Genomic DNA, 12,682 nt, shown 5'->3' with positions numbered 1-12,682 from the left:
CTCACGGAAGCCAGCCAGCTGATGCCCCTTTACTACCTCCCATTGTACGGTTGATGATTTGACCTGATGACGGAACGTCGTAAGTACTACTTTAAGTTTTTTATATGCTGAAAGTGTTTGATAACTCGTGATTAGTGATTTTTGATTATTGATTCTAATTTTAGTGGATTTAGGGTTTTATGTTTCAACTGCTGAAGTGTTTGATATATCGTGATTGGTTATTCTTGATAGTTGATTCTAATTTTAGTAGGTTTAGGGTTGTAGGTTTGAATTGCTGAAAGTGTTTGATATATCCTGTTTATTGATTCTTGATTATTGATTCTAATTTAGTGGATTTAGTGGATTTATGAATTTTGCTTCTTGATTATTAACTGGTGTTCAATTGGTGTTATTTAAGTTAATTATTGATGGATAGAGTTTGTGGCACATTCTAGTTATAGATGAAACTCTGCTGAAATTTCTAAAAAATTCTCTATATGTTATGGTTGTTTGCTTCTGAAGTTTTAATTTATATTGCCATATTAGTTTGTTTGTGAATTGTTAATAGGTTTGCACTAAACAACAACGCATGCACTCAGATGATGACCAACGTCATCAAGCTGATGTACGACCATCCATGGGCGAGTTACAAGAAGATCCCCTCTAAGACCAGAGAACAATAGTTTCAAAAGTGGGTGGTAAGAATTTAATATAGTCAAACCTTCTTAGCTAGTTTATATCTTCTATTTTGTTTAATACGATATATTTTGATTAACTAATTTTAAAGTTTCTTTGTACAGCTGAACTTTATATGGGACAAAGAGCATGATCTCATCATCAGGGAGATATACGACCACCGTATGGGTAGACGGCTGCAACAGATGCTGGAGGATGTACATGAGAGGCATGGCCACCTCACTTCCTGGCTCCACTCGGAAATCAAGAAGGCTCTGTCCGTTCACTGGGAGACTGATGAGGGGTTCAAGCATCGGCTTCTCATAAACGGAGCTAACAGGGCATCGGCTAGGTCGTCCAAGTATACCGGTGGCTCAGCGACCTTCATGAAGACTAAGGCCAGGATGGTATGTAGATTCTCTAATTTTGTTATTAATTTAGTTATATTCATTGACATATCATTAGTAGGCATCCTAACATATTGTTTCAATGCAACATGTGCAGTCGAAGTTGTTGGATCGCGATGCAACATTGGCGGAAACCTTCAAGTACACCCATACTTTGAAGGAGAACAAGGCGAGATTTGCTTATCAGTGGTCTGTGGATCATTATGTGAGTAAACATCTATTCTTGTGATATAAAATTTTCAATTAACTGTACAGCTGTCATCCTAATCATAATAACATGTGTTATACAGGAGTCCTACACGCAGAGATTGGAGGCCACAACTCAGCAATATCAGCAAAGTGGGGAGGACACTAGTGGCTCTGTTGCTTCAGTCGTCGATCCCGCTGTGGTTTGGCGCGAGACCGACTTAGTACCATACAAGAACCGTATATACGGGCTGGGATCGTTCCTTGCCAGCAGCCTCCGCACCTCCACATCCACCTCTGCCACCAGTTGAACCGTCGATCCCGAGGAAAGCATTGATTTGAGGTTTTGCAGGAGCTCACCTGAAGCCTTCATGAACAGGCTTAGGAGCTGAACGAGACTCGAAAGAGGTATCGGGAGATCCTCACACGCGTGACGGATACGGACGAGCTCAGGCTGGAGTGGAGGGAGCAACTGGAGCAACTTCATCGGATGGAGCAACAGATGACAGTGTACCAAGTTCAGATGTGCGCTAGTGTTAGCGGCACTGCTGGTGGCAGCGGTGCTGCTGGTTATGATGTGGCCTACATATTTTATCACCCTCCAGCGGAGCTTTTTCATGGACGATTCTCAAAGAAAGAGTGATGGAACACCATTTGGGGACTTCATTGCCAACCAAAAATCAAAAGCTTCATCCGGAAGCTTAACCATGATAGACTTGCTATCAGAAAGAAGATCCACAACCAAATCCCCCAAATTGGAGATGATTGTCCTTGTTGTTCAAAACTAGAAACGCTACTCCATTGTTGTGTTTTCTTCCCAAAAGTTGAAGGGATCTAGAACCACTCGCCTATAGCTAGGTTAATTCCCAAAAATCTAAACTAACATCCTTAACAATGATGGAAAAATCTCACGAAATTAGTAAAGAATAGGTTGGATTCGTTGTTTTACCTCTCCCAAACTACGTATTTATTATGGAATGTATGGCTTGCAAGAAACACTCTGATTTTCAAAGGAAAAAAAATTGAGCCTAAAAAAATTTTGTTTCAAGCTTTAATTCTAGTTGATAAATTCGTCAGACATAGATTGCACCACCACAAAAGTTGAAATCAACATTTTTTCTTCTTCTTTTTTACCGTTATTTTTCCCTTTTTTTACACATTATTTTTTCATTTTTGTTTTTTATTTAGGAATATTCTCATTTTCAATGTGATGCTTTTAGACCTATGATCTTATAATTGCACCTTTTATTGCAATAAAGCATATCTGAGGATAAAAAACAAAAATTTTTTTTATTAATATTTGACTTATCTTAAATTTTAAATACTACATTTCTAATGGTATAAAAATAAATTAATGGTATAAAAATAAATTATTGACTAAATATTTACTAATATTGATAGAAATTATTAGCCCTCACGTTTTTCATAATAAACAAATTACCAACTTTCTTTATGATGACGGGATGGTTCATCTTATTTAACCGCGTCAAATAACGTTACATCCAGTATGCTTAGAATTCAAAGTGATGTTTGGTTACATCATTACAGTTTCATCATATATATAAAAAGCAGGACCTTTTCAGCATCGTCGATATGTCCGAGTGGTTAAGGAGACAGACTTGAAATCTGTTGGGCTTCGCCCGCGCAGGTTCGAACCCTGCTGTCGACGATTTTGTTTTAAATCAGTGGGAGATTTTATGAGAATTGAGTCAAAGTGACAGAAGAATACTTATTGACAAATTGCTTTCTAATCAAATTCAATTGTTTTAAATCAGTGGGAGATTTTATGAGAATTGAGTCAAAGTGACAGAAGAATACTTATTGACAAATTGCTTTCTAATCAAATTCAATTATAGAGATGGAGATTGTTAGATAGATTATAGTCAAATAATTTGCATACAAAAAATAATCCAGCACTCTCCCAAACATTATTGAAAAAAAAATACATTTTTTATTCATCTCTAACCGTCAATATTTAATAAAAAAGTTAAAAATATAATAGAACACAAAAAACTTAGTGAAATATAATAAAATTTCACTATACAAGTGTTTATACAAACGATTTCCATAAATTAATCCAAAATTTTCACCCATTTTTATACTTTTATAATCATTTACCTCCTAAATGAATGGTTAAGATTTAATCTAATTAACGATTTAGATCGAATTACAAAAACTTTTATTACAAATATCTTTTTTACTATTTTTTTTTTAAATACTTTTAGATTTTTTAAACTACTCTTTATCTTATATATGTATATTCTTCTAGAATATTTTATAACTTTTTAGTATTTTTTAGAATTTTTTTAGAATACTCTAATATCTTCTAGAATATTTTAGAATTATCTAAAACATTTTTAAATACTCTACACTATACAAATACGGTTAAATATAACATTTTAAAAGTTATCGTAATAGTGCTGATATGAATATAGAGTTTAATTTTAATATACTTAAAGCGTAGAAAAAATTATAAAATCATCCAATTATATTTATGCATTAAGATAATCTTTTAAATAATAAATTTAAAAATTAATTATTTTCTTTTTGATGTGATAATAATACACAATTAATTGTCTGAATAAAATTCTTTTACATTAATAGAACATAAAAGTCAAATTCTTATACATAAGGCAAAAAAATGTTAATTACCTAATATTTTTCATTTTACTAAGACTAACTTGGATCAAAATAATGTACAAAAATCTCTTTGGTTTTCTTTATCATGAGTTGTCCTCTTGTTAAAAATATTTTATATTCCTTAATTGACCTTGAGAATAAAGTTGTCTTAAAAAAGTGAGATGTATTATTCGAATTGTGTTTATTTATTTGAAAATTATGATACTTAATTTTCTATAAATATTTCCATTAATTATTTCAAATATACACGCATAAAATTAAAGTCTTATTTGCATCACATGTGTTTTTTTTACATAGTAGCATTAGGTAACTTGTTTGTTATTAGGGATGTCAATAGGGATAGGAACGCCTTCTTGTTCTTTGTTCCTGAACTCCAAGTCCTCTCGTTTCTATCCCTTTTTTTGCCACAGAAAAAAAAAAAAGTTTTTCAATCTCTTTTTTAATACAATTGTGTAAAGGCATAACTGTTGTCTCCTAATGCTGATAATACAACGAGTTGCGATCGGTGACATCACAAGAAAAAATTTTGCTACTTAATATTCGGTAAATATATAATTGAAGTGATTAGAAATCAAAATAAAAAAAAAACATACTAAATAATAGCATGAAAAATAAAATTATAACAAAAATTCTAAGAATAATAATTAACTAATAAATTTTAATTTTTATAAATTAAAATAAGTTATCCAAACTTTATCCAAAATATTCATACAACTTATCAACACACTCATTATCCTAAACCTTATTCTAATTCAATGTCACTACGTGTCCTATCTATTTTTACCTAACTCTAATCACTACTAATCTATTTCAAATTGTATTCATCTGTACTAATAACAATACTGCTAGTATTTCTAACGTAATATTATTATCATTTATAATCTAACAACACTACCATCAACAATGTCACTATCATTCTAAATCTATTTCTAATCTAACATAAAATCTCTTAAATAAAAAAAAAAATTATTACACTAACCTCTTCATTGATATTTTCAAGTAACATAAACAATATTGTCAAGTTGATAGAGACAATATACTTCATCTATGATCCCACCTTTGTGTGATATTTGTTACGGCCTGGCCCAAAACTCGCACGGGTCGACCCGACCCGAGTTTTCGCCGGCCCGATGGTTCGCCCTCCACCCGACCCGAACACGTGTCCCGTACGGCTTGTGCACAGCCGTGTGACAACACCCTCGAGAGTGTGGGCCTGCCCACTGGAAGGGCCCGCTACTGACATGTATATAAGGGGAGACTGGCTCTCCCCCCAAGGTACGTGACATACACACATCATTCCCTCTCCGCCTGCACATATTCTGACAAGGGCGTCGGAGTGTCTTTGCAGGTGGCACCCCCCTCTTTCTCATCAGAAGTGCTCGGGACCTCGCTCACCCGGAACCAGGAAACCACGGCCAGACGAGCTCCTCCACCATCCGAAGCATTGACCTCAGGATCCTAACCCGAACCGTCCGGTACCCGACCTACCGAACATTGGCGCCGTCTGTGGGGAAAGACGTTCATGGATTTCATACTGGTCCAGACTGGGACTGGTTCCGAGGTAGCGCCTCCCATACTCGGGGGAGGCGCCGTCGCGACGGAATCCCGGCAGCAGCAACGGTCGCCCACGAGGGATGCGACGCATACTCACGAGAGACGCCCCTTCGGGGGGACGTGTGACAACCACGCCAGGATAATGCAAGAACTACGCCACAGAATGCAAGACTTAGAGCGCAGACTAGCAGAAAGTGAGCGCGACCAACGCTCCCCAGAGCGGAGTCCCACCCGTTCCCGTTCAAGAAGCCGCTCGAGGCGCACGCCGAGCCCCCATTGCGAGTCGGAGAGCACTGAGGAACGGATACGCCCCAGAAGAAGAAGTCGCGACCCCATTATCTACGCCCGACACGAAAGGCGGCGCGCGTCGAACAGAGGCAACGAGGAACGTCACCGCGAGAACAATGAGTCGAGAAGAACTGCCCGAGGACCTGTCATAATAGGAGCGACCCCTTTCCACCGCTCTGTGCTCGAGGTCCGATTACCAAAACATTTTGACAAACCGACAGACATGAAGTATGACGGAACACAAGACCCCCTAGAACACTTGACGGCCTTCGAGGCCAGGATGAACCTAGAAGGGGTGGGAGACGAGGTCAGATGTCGCGCTTTCCCGGTCACCTTAGCGGGCCCGGCAATACGGTGGTTCAACAACCTCCCGCAAGGCTCGGTGACCCAATTTACCGACATCAGCCGCGCCTTCTTGGCTCAGTTCACAACTAGGATTGTCAAAGCCAAACACCCAATCAACTTGCTGGGGGTGACACAGAGACCCGGAGAGCCGACCAGGAAGTACCTGGACCGTTTTAATGACGAGTGCTTGGAGATTGACGGTCTGACGGACTCGGTGGCAAGTTTGTGCTTAACGAACGGGCTGTCAAATGAGGATTTCAGGAAACACCTCACCACGAAGCCCGTCTGGACGATGCAAGAGATCCAGTGCGTGGCCAAAGAATACATTAATGACGAGGAAGTCAGCCGGGTCGTGGCTGCCAATAAACGGCAGCCCGCCTACAACCAATCCCGGCACTTCGAAGCCAGAGAAAGACCAAAGGAACACGCCAAGGACGGCGGTCCGAGCAAACCATCCAAACCGTTCCCCCGAGTTGGGAGGTTCACCAACTACACCCCCCTTACGGCATCGATCACTGAAGTTTACCAACAGATAGCAGAAAAGGGGATACTGTCGAAGCCCCGACCACTGAAGGACAGGACGGGAGGAAACAAGAACCTCTACTGCGAGTACCACAAGGGTTACGGGCACAAGACCCAAGACTGCTTTGACCTAAAGGACGCCCTCGAGCAAGCTATCAGGGACGGCAAACTCGCCGACTTCTCCCACCTTATAAGGGAACCAAGGAGATGCAACCGGGACAACGACAACGAGGACAGATCCCAACCAACAAGACGGCGCCAGGAGCCGGAGGGTGACGACAACGGTCTCACGGTGGTAAACGTGGTGACGGCCAGGAATACCGCCCCGAGGTCGAAATCGGCGCAGAAGAAAGATGCCAAGGTCTTAGCGATCTCCGCCCCACCTGGTAGAGGTCTTAAGGGTCTCCCACCTATCTCTTTCGGCCCGGAGGACCAATGGTTCGACGAAGCGCCGGAAAGTCCGCCCATGGTCATTACGGCTAGGGTCGGAACTGGCCTCGTCAAACGAATCCTGGTAGACACGGGGGCAGACTCAAACATCATGTTCCGAAACGTTTTTGATGCCCTGGGATTGAGAGATTCCGACCTGACGACCCACCAGCACGGTGTGGTAGGGTTAGGAGACCACTTCATAAAGCCAGATGGAATCATCACACTCCCGACCTCTGTGGGACAAGGGCAAAGACGAAGGACAGTCATGGCAGACTTTGTAATATTACGAGATTCAACGGCCTATAACATCATCCTGGGAAGAAAGACCATTAACGACCTGGGGGCAGCTATCAGTACGAAACTACTGGTGATGAAGTTCATCACCGATGACGGATCCGTGGGATCCCTCCGGGGCGACTTGGAAACGGCAGTCGCTTGCGACCATGCCAGCCTTTCTCTCAGAAAAAAATCAAAGGAGGCGTCAGGAGTTTTCCTGGCCGACCTGGACGCCAGGGTAGACGACAAACCCAGACCAGAGCCAGAAGGAGACTTGGAGAAGTTCAGAATCGGCGAGGAGCACGATAAGTTTACATTCATAAACAGGAACCTCCCGCACGAAATAAAGGAGCCTTTGATGGAGATGATCAGGGCTAACGCCGACCTCTTTGCCTGGACGCCTGCCGACATGCCAGGAATAGACCCCCAGCTCATGTCACACCACCTGGCCGTAAAGACAGGAGCCAAACCAGTGGCCCAGAGAAGGAGGAAAATGTCGCAGGAAAGGGCGGACGAGGTAGCCAAGCAAACGGCCAGCCTCTTAGAAGCGGGATTCATCCGGGAATTGGATTACTCGACTTGGTTGTCGAATGTGGTTCTAGTCAAAAAACACAACGGGAGGTGGAGAATGTGCGTAGACTATTCTGACCTCAACAAGGCTTGTCCCAAGGACTGCTACCCCCTACCTAATATTGATACGCTCGTTGACGCAGCGGCAGGGTACAGATATCTGAGTTTCATGGACGCCTATTCAGGGTATAATCAGATACCGATGCACCGACCCAACGAGAAAAAAACGGCATTCATAACGCCAGGAGGCATCTATTGTTACAAGGTCATGCCATTTGGCCTAAAAAACGCAGGAGCCACATACCAAAGGTTGATGAATAAGATATTCAGCGAACTCCTGGGCAAAACAGTGGAAGTTTACGTAGATGACATACTCGCAAAAACCGCCCGACCTGACGATCTCCTGAGTGACCTTAACGATGTTTTCTCGTCCCTACGACAACACGGCATGAGGCTTAATCCACTCAAATGCGCGTTCGCCATGGAGGCCGGAAAGTTCCTAGGCTTCATGATCACTCAAAGAGGAGTGGAAGCCAATCCCGAAAAATGCCAGGCTATCCTCCAAATGAAGAGTCCGGGTTGCATCAAAGACGTCCAAAGACTCGCTGGGAAATTGACAGCTTTGTCCCGTTTCCTCGGCGCATCGGCGGCAAAGGCCATACCTTTCTTCAACTTAATGAGAAAGGGAGTGACGTTCGAATGGACACCAGCATGCGAAGAAGCATTCAACCACTTCAAGCAAATCTTGGCGGCACCACCAGTCCTCGGGAAACCCAGAGCCGGAGAACCACTCTACCTCTATCTATCAGTAACCGAGGAAGCGCTTGCCGCGGTCCTCGTCACAGAAGAAGCGAGGACACAACAGCCCGTCTACTTCGTGAGCAGGGCACTCCAGGGACCAGAGCTGAGGTACAGCAAACTGGAAAGACTGGCGCTGGCACTCCTAGTATCCTCCCGAAGGTTAAGACAATACTTCCAAAGTCACCATATAGTTGTAAGGACAGATCAGGCGATTCGGCAAATATTGCAAAAACCTGATTTGGCTGGAAGGATGATGACCTGGGCCATCGAGCTCTCACAATATGACCTGCAGTATGAGCCTCGACATGCAATCAAGGCACAGGCAATGGCTGACTTCTTAGTGGAGGTAACGGGCGATCCTTCCGAGGAAACGGGCACACGGTGGAGGCTTCATGTGGACGGAGCCTCCAACCAAACGTTCGGAGGAGCAGGGGTCATCTTGGAAAGCCCAGCAGGGGTCATCTATGAGCAATCGACCAAGTTCGAGTTCCCAGTGTCAAACAACCAAGCTGAATATGAGGCTCTCCTAGGCGGATTAGTACTGGCTCGGGAAGTCGGGGCGACAAGGGTCGAAGTATGCAGCGACTCCCAAGTCGTCACCTCGCAGGTAAACGGAAGCTACCAAGCCCGGGATCCCCTCCTCCAAAAATACTTGGAAAAGGTTAAGCAAATGATGAGCCAGTTCCAGGAGGTCATCATCCAGCACGTTCCAAGAGAAAAGAACACACGAGCAGACCTTTTGTCGAAGCTAGCGAGCACAAAGCCAGGATCGGGTAACCGGTCGCTTATCCAAGGCATGGTGAAGGAACCAACGGTCGCCCTCCACCTGACGGGGGCGAGCCCCTCATGGCTGGACCCCATTACCACCTTCCTGGAACTCGGCAAGTTACCCGAAGATGAGAAGGCGGCCAAAGCTTTAAGAAGGGAGGCGGCCAGATACGCAATCATACAAGGACAACTATTCAAAAAGGGACTCAGCCAGCCCCTATTGAAGTGTTTGCACCCCGACCAAACGGACTACGTGCTTAGAGAAGTCCACGAAGGGTGTTGCGGACACCACATCGGGGGCAAAGCCCTAGCAAGGAAGCTCGTCCGAGCAGGATACTACTGGCCAACAATGATGAAGGACTCGAAGGAATTTGTCACAAAATGCACAAAGTGTCAACAAAACGCCAACTTTCACAAAGCACCAGCCTCCGAGCTAAGCTCGCTAACGACTACGCGTCCTTTTTCACAATGGGGAGTCGACCTCCTGGGACCCTTCCCGGTCGGCCCAGGACAAGTCAAATACCTCATTGTAGCCATTGACTACTACACCAAATGGGTAGAGGCCGAACCACTAGCCACCATATCGTCCTCCAACTGCCGGAAGTTCATGTGGAGGCAGGTGATAACCCGTTTCGGCATCCCAGAGGTCGTTATCTCGGACAATGGAACCCAGTTCACTGACAAGAAGTTCATGGAATTCCTCTCTGGCCTGGGGATAAAGCAAAAGTTCTCCTCAGTAGAACATCCCCAAACAAACGGGCAGGTAGAGGCCGCAAACAAAGTCATCCTTCTTGGTCTAAAGAAGCGCCTAGACAGCAAGAAGGGAAACTGGGCCGACGAACTCCCCTCCGTCTTATGGTCCTACCGGACAACCGAGCAAAGCGCCACGAGAGAAACCCCCTTTCGCCTAACCTATGGGGTCGACGCGGTAATACCAGTTGAAATCGGCGAACCAAGCCCCCGACTACTCCTCGCGGGCATGAGCGAAGCGGTTGAGAAAGACTTGGTCGAAGAAACAAGGGAGATGGCTCACCTAACAGAGACGGCGCTGAAACAAAGAATGGCCCTGCGTTACAACGCAAAAGTCCTCAAACGGGACTTCGAAGAAGGGGACCTCGTCCTACGACGCAACGACATCGGCGTCCCGACCCCAGGAGAAGGCAAGCTGGCGGTAAATTGGAAAGGCCCCTACAGGGTTAGGGAAGTACTCGGCAAGGGCGCTTACAAACTCGAAAAACTGGACGGCAAGGAAATACCCAGAACATGGAACGCAAGCAACCTAAAGAGGTTCTACTCCTGACCCACCGGCTCAACGACCAGAGAGCCTAGCCAGAGAGTTAGTATTCGCCCCATCCACATGTTAATTCAACTTGTTTACTTACCTTGTCAAATACTTACCCAACTGTCGAGTAATTTTTACTTGTTCAAATTTTTTATCTTTTGTTAAAACTCTCTTACTTGATATCTGTTCCTCGTGACCAAAATCTAAAACGGCACCCCGGGACTGATCACCCCGGGAGCCAGACGGCTCATGGGCCTCAACCAATTCAAAGACTACGCGACCGAACCGGTCCGAACTGCTACCAAATACGAAAACGGCAAGACGGGCACAAGACATAAGCCCGCCCAGATTAAACGGTAACACGAAAACGACAACACGACAAAATAATGAAACAAGCAAGAAATCATAGCAATCGAACGATGATAACCTACAAAGCGTCAAAACGTGCAACGAACACGTAAAATTGTTCAGGGCAAACAAAACGACAAAGCATCAACAGGTTGTTCGACAAATACATTACAAAATATCCTAAGTTATAAGACCTCACTTCCTCGGCATATCGACAATTTTCCCGTCCTGGATAGTCTTGAAAACACCAATTGACGAGATCTCGAAATCGGGAGCAGCAATCTTCAGCTGGGCCTTCAGGGCATCTTCGGTCATCAAGATGGCACTCTTCCCTTGCTCCTTGGCCACCTTAAGCTTCTTCTTAAGATCAACGGCCTCTGCCTTAGCGGCTTTCGCTTCCGAAATGGCCTGCTCCCGTTCCTCTTCCAAAGCGACAACTCGACCCTGAGCGGCGTTCAGTTGATTTTCTAATGTCATCTCACGCTCAAGAAGCCGAGCCACGGTCTCATCAGACGCCTTCAGCCTCTCCGCAATAAACGACGACTTCTCCTCGGCGGCATTAAGCTTTCCCCCCATCTCGGACAGCTGACCCTGGAGGAGCTCAACTTGAGCCTTAAAGTCATTATTCGCCTTAACAGAAGACTCAAGCTTCCTCCGAAGCGCCTCCATACCAGATAGCTCAAACTCAGCCTTCCGAGCTATCACGGCCCCACGAAGCAAGGTGCGATACATCCACCTCGCCTGTCCGGACAGCTCGGTCACATGAAAATGCTCTTCCGTCCCGGGTATCAACTGGGAGTCAATGAACTTGGAGGCATCAAAATTCCTCTCCATCACGGTAAGGACCCCTTCCGGGCTGGAAGACATCTTTCGCTTCCTAGGAGTATGGATAAGCTCCACATCGCTATCCGATTGAGGGGTGCGAGTCACCTGCTCGTCAGCAGGTCCCTCCTCATGAAGAAGGGAAGCCTGATTCCCCAAGCCCTGCTTTCCCGACTCTTCGGCATCCTGAGCAGGGGAAGCTTGGCCCGTTTTTTCCCCCGATGGACCCTCCGACTTGCCGGCGTCTTTCCCTTCGGCATTCTCATCATCACTAGCATCAAAAAAGGTCTTCATCAGGTTTTCAAGACCAGTCACGGTAGCAGACATTTCCACTGCGATAAACAACAAGAACGTTAGCCGTCAAGCCGACAAACGAATAAAGCAAGAAACATACACAAACAAGAAAAGGAACTCACGAATATAGCTCCGGCCGGCCTCCCGTTCACCCATGAGAAGGTGGGGGTTCACGGGATTCTTTTCAAAGATAGCAAGAAGAACGTCCGCTATCTGCCTATCTACAGCCGACAACCTCTTGTACGACACTTTCACAAAAGGATTCGACCCCGCGCCAAAGCTCCAGTAAGTCTGGATAAGGCGCTCCCCCTCTAACGACAACCAGAAGGGATGGCGACCCTTAACGGGACGAACCTTGAAATACTTATCTTTGAAGCCATGGTAGGAATCCTCAAAGAGGCTAAAAATCTTCCTACCCTGAGCAGCACGGAAAGAAAGAAACCCCTTTCTTGCTTTCCCCTGCTTGGAGGGATTGGTAAGGTTGAAATAATAG

The 12,682-nt window shown here is 44.9% G+C and overlaps 1 non-coding gene across 1 annotated transcript; it reads left to right on the top strand.

Moving 5' to 3' along the window:
* The first annotated feature begins 2,834 nt into the window (after positions 1 to 2,834).
* On the top strand, positions 2,835 to 2,916 carry TRNAS-UGA (transfer RNA serine (anticodon UGA)). The gene has a single exon. It is a non-coding gene; the product is annotated as a tRNA-Ser (tRNA).
* Positions 2,917 to 12,682: the final 9,766 nt, after the last annotated feature.

This window comes from Arachis hypogaea, chromosome 16 (assembly GCF_003086295.3).
Source record: "Arachis hypogaea cultivar Tifrunner chromosome 16, arahy.Tifrunner.gnm2.J5K5, whole genome shotgun sequence".
NCBI classification, from domain to species: Eukaryota; Viridiplantae; Streptophyta; class Magnoliopsida; order Fabales; family Fabaceae; genus Arachis; species Arachis hypogaea.
This window is presented reverse-complemented; position numbering and strand designations above follow the sequence as displayed.